General features: G+C 40.5%; 1 pseudogene; it reads left to right on the top strand.

Annotated features, from left to right (window-relative positions):
- The first annotated feature begins 5166 nt into the window (after positions 1-5166).
- LOC139787176 (calcium and integrin-binding protein 1-like) lies at positions 5167-9159 on the top strand (annotated as a pseudogene).
- The last annotated feature ends 1431 nt before the right edge of the window (positions 9160-10590 follow it).

Genomic DNA, 10590 nt, shown 5'->3' with positions numbered 1-10590 from the left:
TTACTTAGCGTTCCTCCCAATGCCTCGCCACGCACCTACAACGTAAACGTTGCCTGGGCTACAGCTTTTTGTCGAATCGCACGGACGCATCTCGATTTGCGTTTTTTTTTATATAAATTAATTTCTCATTTTGGCTACGTTCAGCAAAACGCAACAGTATTGCAACTGTTTTATGATTCTCTGCTGAACGATTCTAAGGCCGGTATTCATATAGGGCATCAATCGGAGCTCTAGTATAGCGCTGCATGTTTTCATGTCTAAATGCAAAATTGCCGCATGTAACTTGCGGTTTTTTCTTCCTAAGTACCGAGAAAGTCAAGTTTCCCACGAAATACGACCGCCTAAGATCGACCCTGAGCCAGTCCAATCTGACAAGATACGGAGTGATGTGTTCGTCTCGCTTTATGTCGAAGATGAAGCGGAACCTCCTGTTCAGAGCTCTCTGCAGGCGCAGGTTATGCTGCCCTGTGATGTTGGTGAGAATTGTGCAGCAGTAGTCAAATTGAGGAAGCATTAAGGCAGAGACAAGCTTCACCCGAAGAGGGACTGGGAGGAGTTGCCTACAAAGTTTAAGCTGATAGAGAGCAGAATTCACTTTGGAGATCGTTTTTACGTCTGTTTTTCCCATGAGAGTGCACTATTGATTGTGACTCCCAAGTCAAGAGAGAGAGAGAGAGAGAGAGAGAGAGAGAGAGAGAGAGAGAGAGAGAGAGAGAGAGAGAGAGAGAGAGAGAGAGAGAGAGAGAGAGAGAGAGAGAGAGAGAGAGAGAGAGAGAGAGAGAGAGAGAGAGAGAGAGAGAGAGATTGATTGATTGATTGATTTTAATTATGCCATAGTCAAGACTTTAGGCAAATAATGAATAACAATGTACAAACAAAATACAAACAAAAACAAAAACATGGCGAACATTATAGCAGCCGTCGACAGCAAACGGCAGCAAATAAAAATAAAAATGGAAATAAATGCAGCCCGTATCTCCACAAAGGATGGTACACGGCAATTAAGCATTAGAACTTAAGACTAGATATAACCAATTAATAAATTCGTAGATAAAGCCAATTAACATCTACAAGAGGCTAAACGCAAAAATTAAGCAGAACTTTAGACTAGTTTAACTTCTGGAGACAACAACTATATACTATGGAGACAACAACTATTATAAATATTAATCATTAATGCAGTAACATGACACCCCTAAGACAATTATGCTTGAACCGTGCGATGAATGGACAGCTCGAGCGAGAAAAAATGGTTGTGGAGCTTGCTCTTAAATGCGGTGATCGACGATGACGACACTACTTCATTAGGGAGCGAGTTCCACAAGTAAACTCCTGCGAGATGGAAGGACCTGTGATATGACTCTGTTCTATGGTTAGGAAGGTGAAAAAGGTGCGGCTGAGCTAACCGTGACGACTGTCTGATAGAGGGATCTGGTTTGGTAAATATTTCGGAGAGATAACTAGGAGAAATATTATGGAATATTTTGAACATTTCAATACCAAGAAAATATAGGCGTCTATTTTTTACAGACAACCACCCAAGTCGATGTCTGTATGGTGTAATATGCTCATCACGTCTCAGGTTGAAAATAAACCGAATTGTGCAGTTAATAAGTCGTTGCAGTTTGGTGTTGAGCTCATCAGTAACGTCGTTGTAAACGAGACAACAGTAATCCAATAGAGGCCAAATCAAAGCGGTCACCAGTCTTACCCGCAGTCGAAGCGATAGGGAATTTTTATGAAATTTAAGCTTGTAGAGCACGAAGTGAACCCTCCTGGATACATGATAGACATGGCTATCCCAGGAAAGGTCGGAGCTCATGATAACACCCAAGTTTCGCGCTTCATCGACGAACGGAATGGGGGTGCCATTGACGGAAATGAGGGGTAGATCTTTGAGATTTAACTGCCGCACGTAACGCCTGCTGCCTAGAATCAAAACCTTAGATTTGCTAAGATTAAGAGACAACCCGTTAGCTGCAGCAAATTCAAGAATGACACCAACATCATGTGCCACTAGCTGCAAGGCGGTATTCAATTGGCTAAAGATGCACCTACGATATATCATCGGCAAAAATCATGTGCTCAGTGAATCTAAGAAAAGCGCCAATGTCATTAATAAAAAGAGAGAAAAGAAGGGGACCTAAAACGGATCCCTGCGGAACACCAGAAGTGACAAACAGCCAATCCGAGAAGATGCCTTCAAGATCAACAACCGCTTGAGAGCGACCCGCAAGGTACGAAAAAATTAATTTTAAGGCCAAGTCGGAAAACCCCAGTCTCCTAAGTTTGGTTAGCAACAAAAGATGAGAGACCGTGTCAAAGGCTTTACTAAAATCAAAAAGGACGAGAATTAAAACCTCGCCCACGTCAAGGCCACTCAAGATGTCATGAGTTATTCTTAAAAGTGCGGACTGGGTAGAATAACCCTTACGGTATCCGGATTGTCGTTCATCAAGAATACGATGAGCATTGATAAATTCTACGATTTGGCTGTGTAAAATTTTCTCGTATAACTTCGAGAGTTCGCACAGATTGGCTATAGGCCTGGTGTCCGAAGGGGAGGTAGGTGTTTTTACCTTAGACAGTGGGCGCAAAATGGCACGTTTCCACAGCGTTGGAAAATAGGCAAGTTTGAGACAACAATTAAAAAATGATGTTAGGAGATTGCCAATATGGGGCAACGCCAAGGCAACGGTATGCAGTGGTATTTGATCACAACCTGAGGCGAGAGAAACGGAAGAGGAAGCCATTAAGGAGCACAGATCTTCGTGTGTTATTTGAGAGAAACTAAAACGTGGTTCATTAGGCTCCAAAGACAAAATGATATCAGAGAATTGTGATTTCGAACAAGAAGGATAACGATTAGAAATAGAGGCATAATGGGCGTTCAGAAGGTCACGAGAGAAGATGTTGAGTGGTGAAGAGAGAGGAGAGTCAATTAAACCAAGATTGGCAAGCTCGCGCCAAATTTTGGAAGGATCAGAAACCGAACTCAATCTTTCCGTATTGAAGTGCTCTCTGGCTCTTCTCAAGTCGAGCGTGAGTTCATTCCTAAATAGCCTATAAATCTGAAAATCGAGGATGCTGCCAGACCTTCGCGCGATGCTATAAAGACGGTTGCGATGCCGAATTCTGCACGTGAGAGCATCGGTCAGCCAAGGCGCCGACGGGCGGGTTACACGAAAAGTGTGAATGGGAGCATGTAGGTCCAGGCTAGCCGAGATATCACCAGTGATGGTGTTCAGGAAGTCGTCTATGTCATCCTCACCAAGATTCATTTGGCCAAAATCATTTGGGAAAGATGAAGACAACATAGAGGTGAGAGTTTCGATAAATTTATGCTCGTCGAATTTCTTGTAGCTACGTCGAACTAGGGTGCGATTCGCAAAGGACGGAACTTCGAATGAATAGGTTAACTCTATAAGATCGTGACCATTGATGAAGGGAGCATCAGACTTGCGAAACGATGAAACCTTGTCCAAGTTATCGACAATAAAAACATCTAACCATGAGTCGGAAGAATGAGTATGAAAAGTCGAATGTGACTCGACGATATTAAGCGACAGTTGCGAAACTGTACTCCTTAGGTGATTGGATTCATATGATGAAGCAAGGAGATTACAATTTAGGTCGCCCGTGATGATTATGTTTTTGTAATTATGCATATATGTGGTAAGGGTGTCAACGTATTTACTAAAGTTGTTACCTCTCGGTCGACGATACATAGAAGTAAACAAGAGTGGCCCGCCTGCATTACACCGAATGTCAAAAATAAGAAATTCAGGCTCGTTCGAGAAGGCAGACGGCGACGCCGCCAAAACCCTCGCTCGCAGCGTATCGTGAATGTAACAAGCCACTCCACCCCCCTCTCTGCCCTCCCTATCCGCTCGCAACAGATAATATCCGGGGATACACACTACGTCGTCTGAAATATGTGAGTGAAGCCAGGTCTCAGAAATTGAAATAACGTGAAAAAAATTAAACGCTAAGAAGGCCTGGATTGACTCCAGATGGGCGGGCAGAGAGCAGGCATTGAAGCAGGCTATCCTAAGATGACTGCACGAAGCAGCAACAACATCCGCGACAACAGGTCACTGGAGCCCATCAAGATCAGCCTCGGTGGCAATTAAGATAGGAGGCAGACCCTGGTCCTTGCGGACGAAAATCTGTCCATCCTTGCACCAGACGTGCTTGAACGACAGCTGCTTAGCTCTAACTCTCGCAAGACGTAATAATTTATAAGTTAGAGACGGAAGCAATTCATTAACATAAATACTACCGGGTACGTTCGTAGAGAAAACGTCATTAACAGTAAGTCGGCGTTTGCCGCGCATAACCTTTAGAATGTAGTCGCGAATCTCGCGCGACTTGAGTGCGACAATAATTGATCTTCTGCGTGCGGCGGTGTCAGCCTGAGGATCAAAGGTCAAAACGGAGCCCGACGCCGAATCACGCACCGCGGATGCGTCGCGCCCGGCCACATCACGGGTCTCCAGAACGTCGGAAACCAGCTGAGGCACTCCAAGCGCGCGAAAAACGCTTTCAACAAGCTCTCTGGATGTGTCGGTGAAGGAACAAGGAATGCCAGAGATGATAATGTCCGACGATCTAGACACCCGCGATGCGGTAGACAACTCGTGATCGACGCGCCGGGCGCTCAGCAGCTCAGCGCTCCGAGCCTCCAACGCCGCAATTCTTTCATCATGGCCCGCAATCAATTTTAAAATTTCAGGTAGCTGATTCAGCTTTAGCGCAAAGTCAGCATTAACCGCCTCTTGGTTGCTTATAAATGCGGAGATCTTCGTGTCAGATCTCTCGAACGCGGCGGTGGACTTCTTGTCTGCTTCGTCGATCTTTGTCAAGATCGACTGAAGCAATGCATCTATTGTTGGAGATTGTGTTCCTAGGGGAGTAACTCCCCCCGCGGTTGGAGAGGCCGTACCACGGCGGTCCGCGGCTCGAGAAACCTGCGTCACACCAGTCGCTGACGACATGGCTGACAGCTGCGCTGCACAGCACTCACTGGCGCGCGCGAGAGAGAGAGAGAGAGAGAGAGAGAGAGAGAGAGAGAGAGAGAGAGAGAGAGAGAGAGAGAGAGAGAGAGAGAGAGAGAGAGAGAGAGAGAGAGAGAGAGAGAGAGAGCGCAAGAGAGAAAGACTGAGAAACGCGGACATACCTTGAGCGTATATAAATTTCCACCCCGTGCGCTTATTTACGCGCGTCGTGAATATGCATTTGTCTCAAGATGTGGTAATGAACCCGAGGGAGCACACAGGCGGCTAGTTAAGCAACTAATTAAAACGCCGTCGCGAAATTGATCGTCCGCAGATTATTATTTCAGCGGCCGCGGAGCAGAAATGATTAATACACTCCGCACGCATAAGCCACGAAGCTCAACAAATAACGCGAACATACTCTCTTATACGAGTTGTCTTATATTATCGATTGAAATATTTCTCGACAAACCTGTAAACGATCCTTCCGTGGCTAAAGTGTTAACGAAGAGAACATCTGAACGAGTAAAAACTGAAGAAAGTATAGGCAAAGACATAAGACAAATAAATTATTTTATTAAATTTATTTCCATTCAATTCCAGAATTAACAGCGTTTATTTAACTGGCTGTAAAATTGTATCCGGATTGTAACTACGATCGTTAAATTGATGTTACAATGAAATCGTAAACGCTACCGTCGTTCAGCAGTTAAGTGCTCCCGCATAAAATTGATAGTTCCGATATCGGCAGCTCTTTTTCACAGCTGCATATTGAAATGATAACGCGCGTTATCTGTCAGTTAAATTGGTCGGTTGCTTCTATCTCGACGTATTAAATCAAAATTGTGTCCATGGGTAATACGGGTCCTAACGAGAACGCTATTTCGGAGGAGACCCTCGACGAATACGTCGAGCTGACGTCCTTAAGCAAGAGTGAAATTCGTCAGTGCGTGAATATATTCGATTCATATATATGTTAATGAAACACATCACATCAACGGGCAATTTAGAAAGCATTCTGAAAGTGATTCGAAAGTGTATCGAGAACCTCAGTAATCCTTTTGCAGGACACTTCTTAATAAGACACGATTCTTTTCATAAATACAATCATAAGAATAATATCGTTTTCACGGCTCCTATTTTCTGTGTTCTACTTCTGATGAATAAGTATAACTCGCAATTAATTTACTGTAATGTATTTTTAATTGATTAATTTATCATTGACAGGATTTATAAACTTCTCGATGATTTAGAGCTAGGCGTCCTTAAACAAAATCTTCGTTATCGTTTTTCTGCGGAGCAAATCAACAAAATCCTTCCGCAGATTCGCGTAAGCTCTGAATTTCACTACTATTTTATTATTACTACTTGATATGCGGAACATATTTCTGTAGTTTTTGAAGGATTATTTTATAACTGAATTAAAATCGCGTTTTGGAAGAACGGTGTTAAAAAGTTCCAATAGCAAAGAGCATTGGATTATCACCGGTACACAACACGTTTTCGTTAGCTCTAAACATCGCGTATATTGCGCAGCAATAAATCCTTCTTAAGCGATGGTAAGCTGTTACCATTTTTTTCTTGCGAGCTAGAAATTTCGTTATTTACACGAGGCGATGATTAACTGCGATACGAAGAACGAAACATTGTGTTCTTCAAATATTATACAGGATATCTCAAGTCTCTAGATGGCTATCCTTATTGAGAAAAAAATCAACATTAATTATAATTCAGATTTAATTTAAATATAACCATTTCAAAATTCATATATTACAATATATTTCTTGATTGTATTTAACAAGCAGGAAAGAAAGTAAGTGTGAATCCAAAATTCTTAAGAGACGAAAAAGTGTGACGCAAATGTTCTTATTTCTTAATGCAATTCATTCATTCTTCGAGGAAGACAAAGGATCATAAAACACAAAGCGTGTGATATTTTCAGTGCAGTCCATTCCGTGATCGCGTATTCTCGTCGAGACGGGACGGATATTTGAGCTTCGAGGATACCCTCGACCTCTGCTCGGCGACCTCTTCTCCGCGAATTGTCCGCGGGGCTGACGGGGCATTCGGGCTGCATGGGCTTTTGAAATTTTCGGTAAACTCGCGGACACAATTGAATCTACATCCGCGGGTTTTTGTGTGCGCGGAATTCTAACTTTTGTCCCGGTAAATATTTGTCATCCGCCGATCTTACACGCTTATTAAACATATCCGCGAACAAAGCCTTAGTCGTCAAAAATACAATTACAAAACTCCGTTGTTTGCTAAGGGAACAGAAGAATTGTCTCGACGGCACTTTTCTAGAAATACACATACATTTCACCAAATTCGTGGAACACACACCTTGGACAAAGCATGGCAATTTAATTTAAAGACTGCTTAAAAAATTAATTGTGCCTATTACTTTATAAATACACCGACTAATTTGTCTTAATAAAATTTATTAAGGTGCTCCGATATAATACATTATAATTACACGACATGGTGCAAGTAGAAACTTGTACATTGCTTCCTCATGCAATTGTTTACTTATAATTCTTAAGCTTTTATTTTATTCAATGCATAATTATTAGTATTTATTTATTTGTTTTGGCTTTCTCATAGAGAAAGCTTTATCGTTTTTTTTAATTTTTATAATTCTTACGGGTGATGTATGTTTGAACATTAATAACTTAAAAACTATTGGACCGAATTTTTACCACAAGTATATGAAATAGGGGTAAAATTTTCCAGGGAGTGCATCACCCGTAAGAATTATAAAAATTAAAAAAAACGTTATTAACTTAAAAACTGTTGGACCGAATTTGTATTAAAACCATATAAAATAGGGGTAGAATTTTCCGGCGAGTGCTATAGAGTGTGTATTTTTTTCGTTACCGATGTTCTGGAAACCGATTTTTTAATTTTTCTAATTCTTACGGGTAAAAAAATTTTAAAAATCGGTTTCCAGAAAATAGATAACGAAAAACTATACATTCTATAGCACTCCTCGGAAAATTCTACCCCTATTTCATATACAATCCGTTAAGATTTGGTTGATTAATTCTGGAATTATAGAAATTTCGGTAAATTTGGCACATACACACATACACACACACATACATACATACAAACATTTTTTAAAATTACAATTTTTCGACGTTTTAGAACATTCTGAACACATTCAGAAAAACAAATAAAAAAAAATTTTTTTTACGAAAACAAAGCTTCCTCTATGAGGAAGCAATAACGTGTAAGCCGTAAGGGATACAAGTTTGCAGACTGTCGTCGAACATTCGCATAATAGTAAACAGCGGCTCGCAGTCGATTTCGTTAATCGGGATCGTTTAATTTCGCGGAGCCACGTCAATTACCGTAGAAATGGAAACGCGCTCTCGCAGCAATCTGCCGATGCAACTGCGACTCCATTCAAATAAATTGGATCGTGTTATGCAGTATGGAAAGTGTCATTTTGCACGATCTTCAGTCAAATCCGAGAGATGTGCTCTAGTTTCCGTCATTTAAATTTCAATTTTATCTCCTTAGTTTATAATAAATGTCGCTTATTTTGACGCTACATAATGTGACGCACGATTTGACGGGAAATAAATCATACTATAATACAATATAACACTATAATTGCATATTTATGGCATTATAAAAAAATATTTTTATTATTTAGAGCGGTATTTTTCAAATTTTATTGAACATGAGAAAGTATATTCTAATCAAATAGATCAAATTATTATTTAATTTAATATATCATCAAAACTAAATTTTGAGTTTATCTTGAAAAACGCGAATTTTAAATCAATACCGAAAAAATATTCTACTTTCCATTGTGTACAGATTGCTTCTCATTCTGCACCGATCTCTGGGCTCTATTTTTTTAGATTTACCAATTTTATTCGCCAACGTTGTACACACGCACACGCGCGTACTCGCAACTCGTCTGTTTCGAGTGCGTGAACGCAAACAGCGATCACGCTGATCATCTTCATTTCCAGATTTCGACGGCGACAATCAAGTCTCTCTCGACGACCTGATCGAAACGGTGCGGAGGCTGGCGGGCACGGACGAGCGCGGGCATGCAGGCCCGAAACATTCCCGAAACAGGCCCGGTGTGCATTCCTGCTGTGCGTCCTCGACGCATCTACAAAAGACGGAATCGGGAAGCGATTAATCCTTTTGCCGAAAGCCGAGAGGCCGCTTTCTATTGCAACAAATTTCCGGTGGCCGTTGCTGGTTCCGCGGCAGAAAGTAGGTGAATTGAAAGGAACTGTCTTCTGCGAGGAGAAATTAATTTTGTAAAATTGCACTCGCTATCTTCAAAGCTGGGAATCGCTTCTAAAACTCGGTGAATTCCCTCTCCTATTGCCCCTTTCCAACGAAAAAAAAGAAATTGTTTTTACATTCTACTGTTGAATTGCAAAACTTTTGTTTTTTTAATAATACACCTATTTTCAAGATAGTATACACACATACACGCACACATTTCTCAATAAGATTTAATTTATATATTATAGTACTAGCTGGTTACCCGGGCTTCGCCCCGGAGGACATATGTAATAAAACACGCAAATAGTCTTCCTCTCTCCCTCTCTCTCCCTCTCTCTCCCTCTCTCTCTCTCTCTCTCTCTCTCTCTCTCTCTCTCTCTCTCTCTCTCTCTCTCTCGTTTGGTCTATAATTCTTTGAGATTCGGTCAATTATTTCCCGAAAAATTAGAAAAATTAGAAAAAGTAAAAAAACCGGTTTCCAGAAAATCAGTAACAAAAAACTATACACATAGTGGCACTCCCCAGAAAATTCTACCCCTATTTCATATACTTTTGATAAAAATTCGGTTCAGAGGTTTAGGCTGAGCGATATTAAAGAATCCGTGAAAACACGTTTTACTCCTTTTCACCCCGTTAGGGCTCGAATTTCTAAAAATCCCTTCTTAGTGGCACTCCCCGGAAAATTCTACCCCTATTTCATATACTTTTGGTAAAAATTCGGTTCAGGGGTTTAGGCTGGGCGTTGATGAGTGAGTGAGTCAGTCAGGACATCTTCCTTTATATATATAGATATATATATTCAAAAAAGGTAAAAAAAGGGCGCCAAGTACACGCGTGGTTGTTACCTCGGAAAAAAACCAAGTGGTAGTATCATTAATTTTAAATGCAAAAAAAATAAAATCTATTCTAACCTAGGTGATAGTAGCTTTAATTTTTCTTAACAAAATTATTAAAAACAGAAGTCGTTTTGTTCAACCCAACTGGCCTAATAATTAATATATTTAAACTCACAACGTTTTGAAAAATTATCTCACAAAATTGTCTCACAAAATTGTCTCACAAAAATTGTCTCACTTAATTGTCTCACAAAAATTGTCTCACAAAATTGTTTCACAAAAATTGTCTCACAAAATTATTAAATTACAAAATTGTTACTTTATTCAATCCAAGTGATATCTACCTCGAAAAAACCTAAATAACAAGTGGTATCTATTTAAAAAAAAATATGTGAAATCTTTTAATACTGCGCCAATTACAAAGAGAGAAATATACCTTAACAAAATTATTATTATATCACGAAATTGCGTTACCAAAATCAATCCAAGTGATATATATA

The sequence above is a fragment of the Temnothorax nylanderi genome, unplaced genomic scaffold (assembly GCF_030848795.1).
Source record: "Temnothorax nylanderi isolate EJ_2023f unplaced genomic scaffold, tnyl_v1.0 TNYL_tig1314_pilon, whole genome shotgun sequence".
Lineage (NCBI taxonomy): Eukaryota > Metazoa > Arthropoda > Insecta > Hymenoptera > Formicidae > Temnothorax > Temnothorax nylanderi.
The sequence above is the reverse complement of the archived record's forward strand: the minus strand, read 5'-3'. Positions and strand labels throughout refer to the sequence as shown.